This window comes from Protopterus annectens, chromosome 2.part0 (assembly GCF_019279795.1).
Source record: "Protopterus annectens isolate FY-2018-M chromosome 2.part0, PAN1.0, whole genome shotgun sequence".
Classification (NCBI taxonomy): Eukaryota; Metazoa; Chordata; order Ceratodontiformes; family Protopteridae; genus Protopterus; species Protopterus annectens.
Genome location: NC_056728.1, coordinates 759,523,303 through 759,533,897, shown reverse-complemented (window position 1 = coordinate 759,533,897; position 10,595 = coordinate 759,523,303). Strand labels below are relative to the sequence as shown.

At 45.9% G+C, this 10,595-nt stretch overlaps 1 protein-coding gene across 1 annotated transcript in view; it reads right to left on the bottom strand.

Moving 5' to 3' along the window:
- LOC122792779 (protein shortage in chiasmata 1 ortholog-like) overlaps positions 1–10,595 on the bottom strand; it is a 284,249-nt gene that overhangs the window by 194,718 nt on the left and 78,936 nt on the right. The gene's annotated exons all lie outside the window — the stretch shown is intronic.

Here is a 10,595-nt window from a genome sequence, read left to right as displayed (position 1 = left end):
GTGAGGTGCCAGCTCATTCTGTAGTTCATGTAGAACACAACCAGGGATATTGTCAGGTCCTATAGAAGCTGTATTCTTGGCCTTGGACAGTGCTGTTTTAACCTGTGCAGTAGTAGTACTGGGTGTCTGTCATTCTACTGGTATTGTGATTGGTCCTTTGGGGAGGAGAGGGAGCTAAAGTTGGCACTGAATCTGTTGGCCAGTATACTAGCAATATCTGTTGGCTCAGTATAGGAGATACCATTGTGCAGTAGCTCAGAGCAAATCTGGTTATTGCAGTGGAGATTCTTTGCATAACTATAAAAGGCCTTGTGGTTGTCTTTACTATCTACTGCAATTCTGTTTTCATACCTAGCTTTAGAGGATTTGATGAGGGATCTCAACTTTTTGTTGAGGCAGACAAGGGAGTTTTTCCAGTCTTGGGACTTCACCTTATTCCGCATCAGTTTCCTCCTTCTGTTGTAGAGTTTGTTTATGGAAGTGGACCACCAGATTGGCTTCCTTTTTTTGGAGGAGAGTGTCTTGGTTCTATTGGGTATGGCGAGATTCATGCATTTGTGTACGTGTTCATACAGTGCATTGGTGTATGATTCTGCAGTCACCCAACTGTTCTCCATTTGCATGGGTGCTGTGAAGTTAGCCACCTCTGTTTTTAGTATCCCAAAGTTAGCTTTGGAGAAGTTTTTCATGGTGGTTACCTTTCCTGCGGGTGGGGTGGGAGGGATGTGGATTTCCAAGGTGATTAGTTTGTGGTCGATCTAACCAGGGAGGAGCGGACTATTGGTGTAGAGCAACTGTTGCCCATGTTAGTAAGTACCAGGTCAAGGATGTTGCTACCTCTAGTGGGGGTAAGAACAAGCTGGTCCAGGGCATTGAAATTAATGAACTCCAGGAAACGTTGGGCAAGTGTATTGGTACATGAGTAGTTTACCCAGTTAATGGAAGGGTAGTTAAAGTCGCCGACTAAGTGTTAGGTTGGACCCTAATATTCTCCAGGGTGCTAAGGAATGTGGAGTGCGAGTCTTGGGGCATGGTTAGGGACCTATAGCAGGCTACAACCTGAATTGCTGTCTTACCCAATGTTAGCTGCACCTGAAGTGTCTCTGATGTGTTATGTTGGGGTACCAGTCTGGAGGTGTGCGCATCCTTTATGAATATGGAGACACCACCGCCTTTGGAGCTTTGGTTCAAGTTCTGGGGCCGAAAAGTGTGGAATGAATTATAGCCTGGTAGTACAGGGGTGCTTTCTGTTGCCTTGAACCAGGTCTCTGTTACAGCACAAATGTCAATGTTCTCCATTTTAAGGAGGGCCCTGAGCGAGTGCATTTTGAGATTTAGACTTCTAGCGTTGAGCAACATGACCCTCAGATTGCATTTGTTTATAGCTGTTATGGTGGTAATTTGGTCTTTGGAACACTGCCTAAAAAAGGCACTATAGGGGTGACAAGAGCCTTGGCCAGTATCCGGAAGCCCTGAGGTGACAGATGCAGACCATCTCTGGCAAAGCATCGAGGTCTGTCAGTCATGTCATCCCAGGCAGACAGATACTGGATCCCCTTAGAATGACACCAGAAATTTAGCCAATTGTTGAAATAAAGAAGTTATGTACTTACCATAACATTCCATGTTTGTGGTCCATCTCACCTACATTCTTGCTGGATAGGTTCAGAGCTGATATTCGGCTCCGACTCAGCCGATACTAAAGCTCAAGAGCTTTTACTGGCTCGAGGCTAACTCCTATCCCATATTGCCTCATGGCAATTCCCCAGATCTTGTTTGCAAGAAAGCAATAAGTACCTAATAGTTATGAAATTATCAAAAACTGTGTACATACAGACAAAACATTGTGTAACATTATCTATGCCAGGTGGACAACAACTACAACCAGGTCAGACAGCATAAGTATAGCTCACCAGATCCTCCAGGAACAGGAAGGGGGCAGGAGGGAGGGACGCAAGAATGTAGGCAAGATGGACTACAAACATGGAACGTTATGTTAAGTATATAACTTCTTTATGTTATGTAGTCCTATCTCACTGTAATTCTTGCTGGATGGGGCAGTGTCCCTAGCTCCTTTATACTGGGTGGCTCAAGCGAAGAGACTCTTCAGCACAGTGGACCCAAAGGATGACCTATCCCGGGAGGCCAAATCCAATTTGTAATGAGTGACAAAGGTATGTGGTCTTGCCCAAGTAGCTGCTGCACAAATAGTATCAATTGGGAGCCTAGATCTAAAGGCACATGAATTAGATACTGCCCTTGTAGAGTGGCCTTTTACTTTTTTGGGTAACTGTTTGCCAGCAGTCTGATAAGCAAAGAAAATGCAATCTGAAATCCATTTTGAAAGGGTAACCTAAGAAACAGGCAAGCCTTTATTTTTGTATGCAAAAGAGACAAATAATTGATCTGATTTTCTGAATTCTTTAGTCCTGTGTAGGTATAACCTGAGAATTCTATGAACGTCTAATTGGTGGTCTGTATTCAGATTTATTAGAATGATTTTGAAAAAACACTGGTAGCTCAATAGTAGTGTTAAGATTATGCTCTGAGCATACCGTGGGAAGAAAGGAAGGGTTTGTCCTGAGTGAGACTCTATCCTTGTGGAAAACAATGTAAGGAGGTCGAATAGTAAGAGCTTGCAGTTCTGAGACTCTCCTAGCAGAGTTTATGGCTACTAAGAATAGTGTTTTCCAAGATAATAATTTCAGATCTGATGAAGAAGTGGGCTCAAAGGGTGTAGAAATTAAGGATGTGAGAACTAAGTTTAGGTCCCAGGGTTCTGGTGATTGTTTGATTGGAGGCCTTAGAAGTAGAACTCCCTTCAAAAAGGTTTTGCACAAAGAGTGGAACATGATGGGATTTCCCATGAAGCCAAAATGGTAATTAGAGATGGCAGCTAACTAAACTCTGAGTGTAGCGGCTGCAGCTCCTTCATGAAAAATGGATGCAAGAAGGACAAAATAGATTCTATAGGAGCTGTATAGAGATCTAAGCCTTGGTTTACAGCCCAAATTGAGAACTTTTCCATTTGCTGGTGTATAACTTCCTAGTGGAAGGGTTATGGGAAGAAATCAGAATGTGTTTGACTGAAGGTGAGAGAGAAATGCACCTTGCTATTCGTGGAACTGGAGCAGCCATGCTGTCAATTTTAGGGTGTAGATGGCTGGATGGAAATTCCCCGATTGATGAATCAGGAGGTCTGGAGATGGTTCCAGAATCCATGGTTCCTCCAAAAGGTATGGCCTGAGGAAGGGAAACCAGACTTGATGAGACCAGTAAGGAGCAATGAGGATCAGGATACTCCTCAATTGTTTTGCTTTCTGTATTACCTTTAGGATGAGAGGAAAAGGTGGGAAGGCATAAAGGAGACCCGGGGGCCAATCGGGAGTAGAGCATCCTTGCGTGACATCCCCGGATGGGGAATTAGGGCAAAGTAGCTGCTGCATTTGGTGTTCAGGTGTGTGGTGAATAGATCACAGCAAGGCTGGTCCCATCTGTGAAAGATCTCTTTTGCAACTTCTGCATTCAGGGACCACTCATGAGGCATCAGAATTGCTCGACTGAGTTTGTCTGCTATAGCACTGGAGTTCCCCGGGATATGTGTTGCTGCTAGAAAGCGTTGAGTGTCCATTGCCCATTTCCAAACTCTTAAGGTTTCTCGGCAAAGCGGATAAGATTTGGTTCCCCCTTGCTTGCTTATATACCACACGAGAGACATGTTGTCTGATTGAATCGCAGCTGTCCCGGTGGGAAGAGAGCTGTGAAGTGCTTGCAATGCATACAGCACCGCTCTCATCTCCAGAACTTTGATGTGCAAGTGGTTCTCATAGTTCTGCCAAGTACCTTGGACCATCATTCCCAGATAATGCCCCCCACCCTATCTGGGAAGTGTCCGTAGTCAAAACTGCCTTCTCTTGAGGAGAAACAAGTGGACGACCTAAGAGGAGTTGTTCTGTATGCAACCACCATGTCAGATCCTCCTTGCAGGTGTTTGTGATAAGAATCTGATGAGACAAGGGAAGATCCTGCATTGACCATTGGGCAAATAGTAGCCACTGAAGTACCCTCATATGCAGACGGGCTAGAGGAACTAATAGAATGGAGGAAGCCATAGTTCCTAGGACTTGGAGGACTACCCTGGCCTGAACTTTGTGACTGTTTAGCAAGGATCTGACTTGGTTGCACAGAGATTCTACTCTTTCTGGTGTTAGTCTTGATGACATGGTGGTTATGTCTATTTCTGAGCCTAAGAATAAAATGTGCTGCGAAGGAGATAAGGCTGACTTTTTTAGGTTGACTGTGATGCCTAAACTGGTGCACAAGGATAGAGTCTCATCCCTTGTTCTGATGAGTTGATACTTGGTGGTAGCAGTGAGGAGCCAGTTGTCTAGGTACGGAAATACCTGGAATCCTTGACATCTCAGGTGAGCCATTACCACTGCCATGCATTTGGTGACACTCTAAGGTCTGTAGTGAGGCCAAAGGACAGTGTTCGGAACTGAAAATAACTGGCTCCCAGACGGAAGTATAAGTGTCTTCTGGAGCGCCTGTCCATTTTGATGTGGTAGTATGCATCCTAAAGATCTATTGAGCACATCCAATGATTTTTCTCAATAAAGGGAAATATCGACTGCAGAGTGATCATTCGGAACTCTGATTTCTTTACGGACTTGTTGAGTCTGCTGAGATCTAGAATTGATCTCCAGTCCCCTGTCTTTTTTGGAACTAAAAAGAATCAAGAGTAAGTTCCGGATCCTATTTGCTCTGTGGGGACTTCTTGGATGACTCCTTTTTGCAGCAACGAGATGACCTCTGATGGTGCACGGTCTAGTTGAATGGGTGGCATGTCTGGTAGAGACCGGTTTACTGGGGGATTGGAAACAAAGGGGATCAGATAACCTCTAAATATTATGGTATGTACCCAACGATCTTGTGAAATATTTAGCCAGGTGCTTGGATCCAGCGTTTGATGAACCCCGACTGCCTCTAGAGATGGACAGTCGGGCAACCCCTCAGGGATGATGGAAGGGATGATCAGAGAAGGTTTCTCTATCTCTCTGATGTTGCGGACCTCCTCTGCCATGAGGATGGCATCTTCCATTATATCCTCCCCCCTCTGCCTCTAGGGGAGAGTTGACCTTGTGCCTGAGGGAAACCTTTTTGGGATTTATGGAACCACATTTTTTCCTCCTGTATTACCCTTGGGATAGGGCCTAGACGGGAGGGAGAAACGGACTCTGACAGCAGATAAGGTTTTCCCTTCCAGCTCACACCTGGTCAAGGTCTCTTTCACTTGAGGTCCAAAAAGAGATGAACCATCAAAGAGGACATTGGTGAAGGAAGACTTAAAGGATTCCGAGAAGTTACAAAGATGCATCCAAGAATGTCTCTTGAGAGAGATTCCTGCTGCGGCTGCCCTACTCGCTCCATCCGCTGCATACAATATCAGCCTCATGGAGGAGTTAGCTATCAACGTAAGGGTGGAGAGCTGCACAGAAACCTTATCCATGGATCCCAGAGCTACTGAACCCTGAAGGGTATCTCCCAACTCCTTCAGGAGATCCCTCTGAAGTCGAGTGAAATGGGTAAGGTAATTCAGTGATCTTAGAGTAAATACCGCTGAAGAGAAGGTAAGCTTCCCATACTTATCCATTGTCCTGGACTCCTTGTTAGGAGAATGGATATTAGAAGATGTTTCGAACAACTTCTTCTTGGTGCCTTGGCCACTGCTACCACCATAGCATCAATGGGAACTCCTTTGGTAAGAAAGGACTTACCTTCCGGTGCAGCCATGAATTTGTTTGGCCTCTTCGACACGGGGTCCACTGTGTCTGGGGAGGTCCAGGCTTTCCACGATATGACCCCTAAGAGCTGGTCATAAGGCGGTGTCACCCAAGAGGTGGAAGGTCAGGAACCAAAGGACTCAAGATACACTGATATGTCCTCAGTAGAGTTAGAGGTCTTCCAGTCACCCCTCTGTCTAAGAATTTCTAGGATGTCAGAAAAAGAGACATCCTCAGAGAGGGATCTAGGAGACCCTTCTGATTCCTCCAAATCAGTGTCCGAAGTGAGAGACTCAGATGAGTCAACATGCTTCTTCTTACAAAGTATCTTTCGAGGGAGCTCTCTAGGGGGATAATCTGGAGAGGTCTCGGAAGAGGGGGCACCTCCAATGGGGGATGCTTGGGTCTCTGTTTCCCTATGCTGTGGGGTGGCAGGAGAGAAGAGGTTGCTGCCTGCTGCTGGTGGGACATAGGTTCCAAAGGTATGGCTTTTGCAGAGGATAAAGCCTTCTCTATTGCTTCAAAAGCCCCCCCCCCACTCCAAAGAAGACCTCCACTTTGAGAAGATGGATGGTTGGCTCCGAGCAAGGGGGAACGGCTCCGAAGCAGATGTGGAAACTGAGCTGAGTCAAGCTGAGGCACCGAGAGGGAGGGTCGGTTCTGAAGAAAACCCAGGGTGACTATCCCCCTCAGAGTTGATTCGAGAGCGTCAGCTCCCAGATCCCTCTGCTCCAGACTGAGCAGTTGAGGAGAGAGTAATCGGTTCTGAGGAAGCAGGGAGGATCCACAGTACTGACGGATCCAACACTGAAGAACCTGAAGTGATTGGCTCAGGGAGCAAAGCAGTCGGAGGAGGAGCAGTGGTTTGCAAAAGGGTCAGCTCTGAAGCCTTTGGGTCTGGAGGGGCCAATTTCTTTGCCAGAGCTGGGTCAGAAAGCAACCTCTTCACCACCCTCTCAATGTCCTCATCAGAGAGTGTCCTGGAGTATCAGGTGGAGACAGAAGGAGATCTCCTCCTCTCCAAAATGGGAGATCTCAAAGTAGGTGAGGCAGGGTCAATGTCAGGTAATTGTCTCGGTACCGAAGGTTGTCTTGGCACTGAAGAGATCGATGGTACCGATAAAGAAGAAGCTGAATTGGAGCCAGAACTCTTTGGCTCCAACGCTTTGGATTTTTCGATGACTCTGAAACTGGAGCTGAAGATTTACGCTTTGAAGTCTTAGGAGCTGTCTGACCAAGTTCCGGCTGTTCCTGGAAGGAACTGGTCATAAGTTTACGTTTTCTCTCGTTCAAGACTCTGGTACCGAAGGCATGACAAAAGGTACAGGGCTCTTGCAAGTGAGCTTTACTTAAGCAGTACACACAACTTGTGTGACTGTCTGTCAAAGACACCTTTTGTGAACATTTATCACATTTTTTAAACTCCAAAGGGTGATGGTCCTTATGTTCTCTGTCCTTCTCCTTAGACATGCTAACAGGAACAAACTATTATCTAGCTAGAAAGAAGACAACAATACTAACTAAACTAAAATTACTATTTACTGAGGTAACAATACAACAAGAACAGTAAAGGTAGAAAGGAAGATTCTATTGTTTATCATAAAACTTTTTTTTTTTTTTTTTTTTTTTATGAAACACACAGGGAGGAAAGACCCTCTAACTGAAATGGGCCATGCAATCCTATGGGGGGAAATAGGAGTCAAACACTCAGAACAATCACACAATAAAGCTATTAACTACAAAGATATAAAGATGAAGAAAAAGGTGGAGAAAGGACAAGATTTATTAAATAAATCTACTTAGCCAACGAGCCAGTAAGGAGACAACCTTGAAGCTTTTGCGGCAAACAAGATCTAGGGAATTGCCGTGAAGCAACATGGGATAGGGGTTAGCCTTGAGCCAGTAAAAGCTCTCAAGCTTTAGTATCGGCTGAGTTGGAGCCAGATATTGGCTCCAAACCCATCCAGCAAGAATTACGTTGAGAAAGGACTACATAACATCAATCATTTTCTGCTTGTACTGTGGTATCATTCTGGGTGATGGTAGGATGCTGCTCAGGGCTAGGGTCATACCCGCCTGGGCTACATAATCCAAGAGCTCCGCCATGTCTCTTTTCATGTAATCCAGGGAGGTACATCTCAGGTCATTCACACCCACATGTACAATGACAGAGTCATATTTGCACCTGTTGTTGAGTGACCTGAGTGCATGCGTTATGTGTCGGATCCTGGTACCTGACAGGCAGCTGACTATTACTTTCTTCTTATTCAACCTAGTGAGTGGGACATCAGTGTCCCTCACTATCGAGTCACCTATGACTAGTGTGTTGGGCATGCTGTTTTGCCTTAGGGGCTTTGGCTGAGTGACACTGTGGTGGTCAAGTGTGTTTCTGCTGGTTAGGTAGATTTTTATTGACAGCCTCCACGAAGGTTGGTGTGTGGTTTGTGTTTTTATGTGAAGGCAGTGCTGGTGTTTGTTCCGGAGGGCTATGTGTTCCATGTGGTGTGGTGCAAGTGTTGACTTTCTCCTCTTGACCAGCTATTCCGGTCTTGGCTGGAGAGTGCGTGGCTTCCAATTTGGATATATAAGTGCATCTCTCACAAGTCTGAGTGTTGGAAGGTAAGAGGAGAGGGTTGTCGGTGTACATGAGGCAGTTGCTACATTGACTTAGGATGCCCAAGTTCACCATCTCAGATGCCCAGGTGAGAGCTGCTCTCTCTAAAGCAAAAAACACAGCATCAATGGGACCGGACGGTGTCCCCGGCTGTGTGCTACACGAACTCAATGAGGAACTAAACCCACACATAAGGCTGCTGTTTAATCTTAGCCTTACTACAGGATACGTACCCAAAGAATGGCGTACGGCAACTGTGGTCCCACTCCACAAAGGCGGTGCTTCTACGGACCCTGGAAATTACCGCCCCATAAGCTTGACGAGCCTTGTCTGCAAAGCTATGGAGAGGATCATAATGGAACTCATAAATAAAGACATTGGGGACCTACAGACACTGGATCCTACCCAATTTGGCTTTGTCAAGGGCAGATCCTGCCTCTTGAACTTGGTCGACTTTTACAAACAGTCACTAAGGCCATTGATGAGGGTAAGGCAGTTCACACAGCCTACCTTGACCTAGCAAAAGCGTTCGACACAATACCCCACTCGGGCATCATAGAAAAGCTCACCAGCTTAGATGTAAACCCATATGTCACAAGATGGGTTGCAAACTGGCTCAAGGACAGAACACACAGGGTTAGAGTTGCTGGTGCCATGTCAGACTCTAAGCCGGTCATGAGCGGTGTCCCACAGGGCTCAGTCCTGGGCCCCTCTTGTTCGGCATTTATTTTTCTGAAGTGCAGGCAAACATAGGGGATTGTGGCTGACAAAATTTGCAGATGACTGCAAACTGGGCACCATAATTGACACTCCATCAGACACAGACATCCTCCAGAGAGGTCTCATAGAAATGGATAACTGGTGCCAGAGCCATGGCCTTAAGCTAAATGCCAAAAAATGTATAGTCATACCCTTTGGGAAAAACAAGGTAACCCCTAATTACCACATAGGTGGTAATCCATTAAACATGGAAGAAGTTATCAGGGACCTGGGGACCCAAGTTGACAGTAACCTCTCTTTTGACACTCACATTGCCAAAGTGGTTAGGAAGACCTTCTACATTGCCCACCTGATCATGAAGGGTTTCACATCCAGATCAGGAGAGGTCATTGTACCCCTGTACTCTTCACTTATCAGACCAGTGATTGAGTACAACGCCCCATTCGGAATGTACCTTACCCGACACCTGCAGCAGTTGGAAAGACCCCAAAAGTTCCTCACCAAAAGGATAAAGGGGCTCAAACATATGTTATACGATGCCCGACTGAAGAAACTCCAGCTCTATTCAGTCGCATACCGTCTGCTCAGAGGTGATCTGTGCCTGACATACAAGGCCATGTCCAACCGGAATTAATGGACATGCTCCACCTCAAAAATCCAAATCCACCAGAGCCACGAGAGCAAGAGACTTAAACCTCAACACGGATATAAATAGGACGTGCTGGAGGGACAGATTCATCACCCAGAGACTCCCTACACTATGGAACAGAATCCCAGTCCATGTGAGGCAGAGCCCCTCACTGACTCTGTTCAAGAGAAATCTTGATGAGTGGATGGGAGATCGTAGGTTTACCCCGGGAATCATCTCTGTATCACTGCTGGACAGAGGCACAGCAAACTAATGGGTATAGTATTCTCATCCTAATGGGTGGTGAAAGCCACACACACTCTGGCTAGGCTTATAAATGCCCTAGGGCAGATAGCCTAGTATGAACCTATGAACCTATGAACCTATGAACCAGGTTAATAGGAGAAAGCACAGGGAACTGACTTTTAGACATGCCTGGCAGGGTGGGCTTTGATAATAAGTACTAGATCTGTTTCCTTGTAGAACGTTTAGTGCTGGTAGCACTTGTGTGCTACAATAATTGCTACAAGAAGTCTGGTAAAGTGCTAGACTAATAAACTAGTATAAGTGCAGGAGAGGAGAGAACTAGTAGATCTAAGGGGAAAAATTGAAGAGCAGGCTCTGGCACCACTCAGAAGCTTGCAAACAGTCCTGGATACAGCAAGTCTGTATCTGGACTAGATTAGTTACAGGAAAGGCAGGAAACAAGTGCAAATGCGGGCATTTAAACCAGAAAGTTGAGAGAGATGGAAAAACTGCCCAAACGGCCAATAAACTACACTTTCTGGGCCAGGAAGCATTCCTCTTGTGGTAGATAGGCTACCTAGTGCTTACACTCTCACTGATAAGC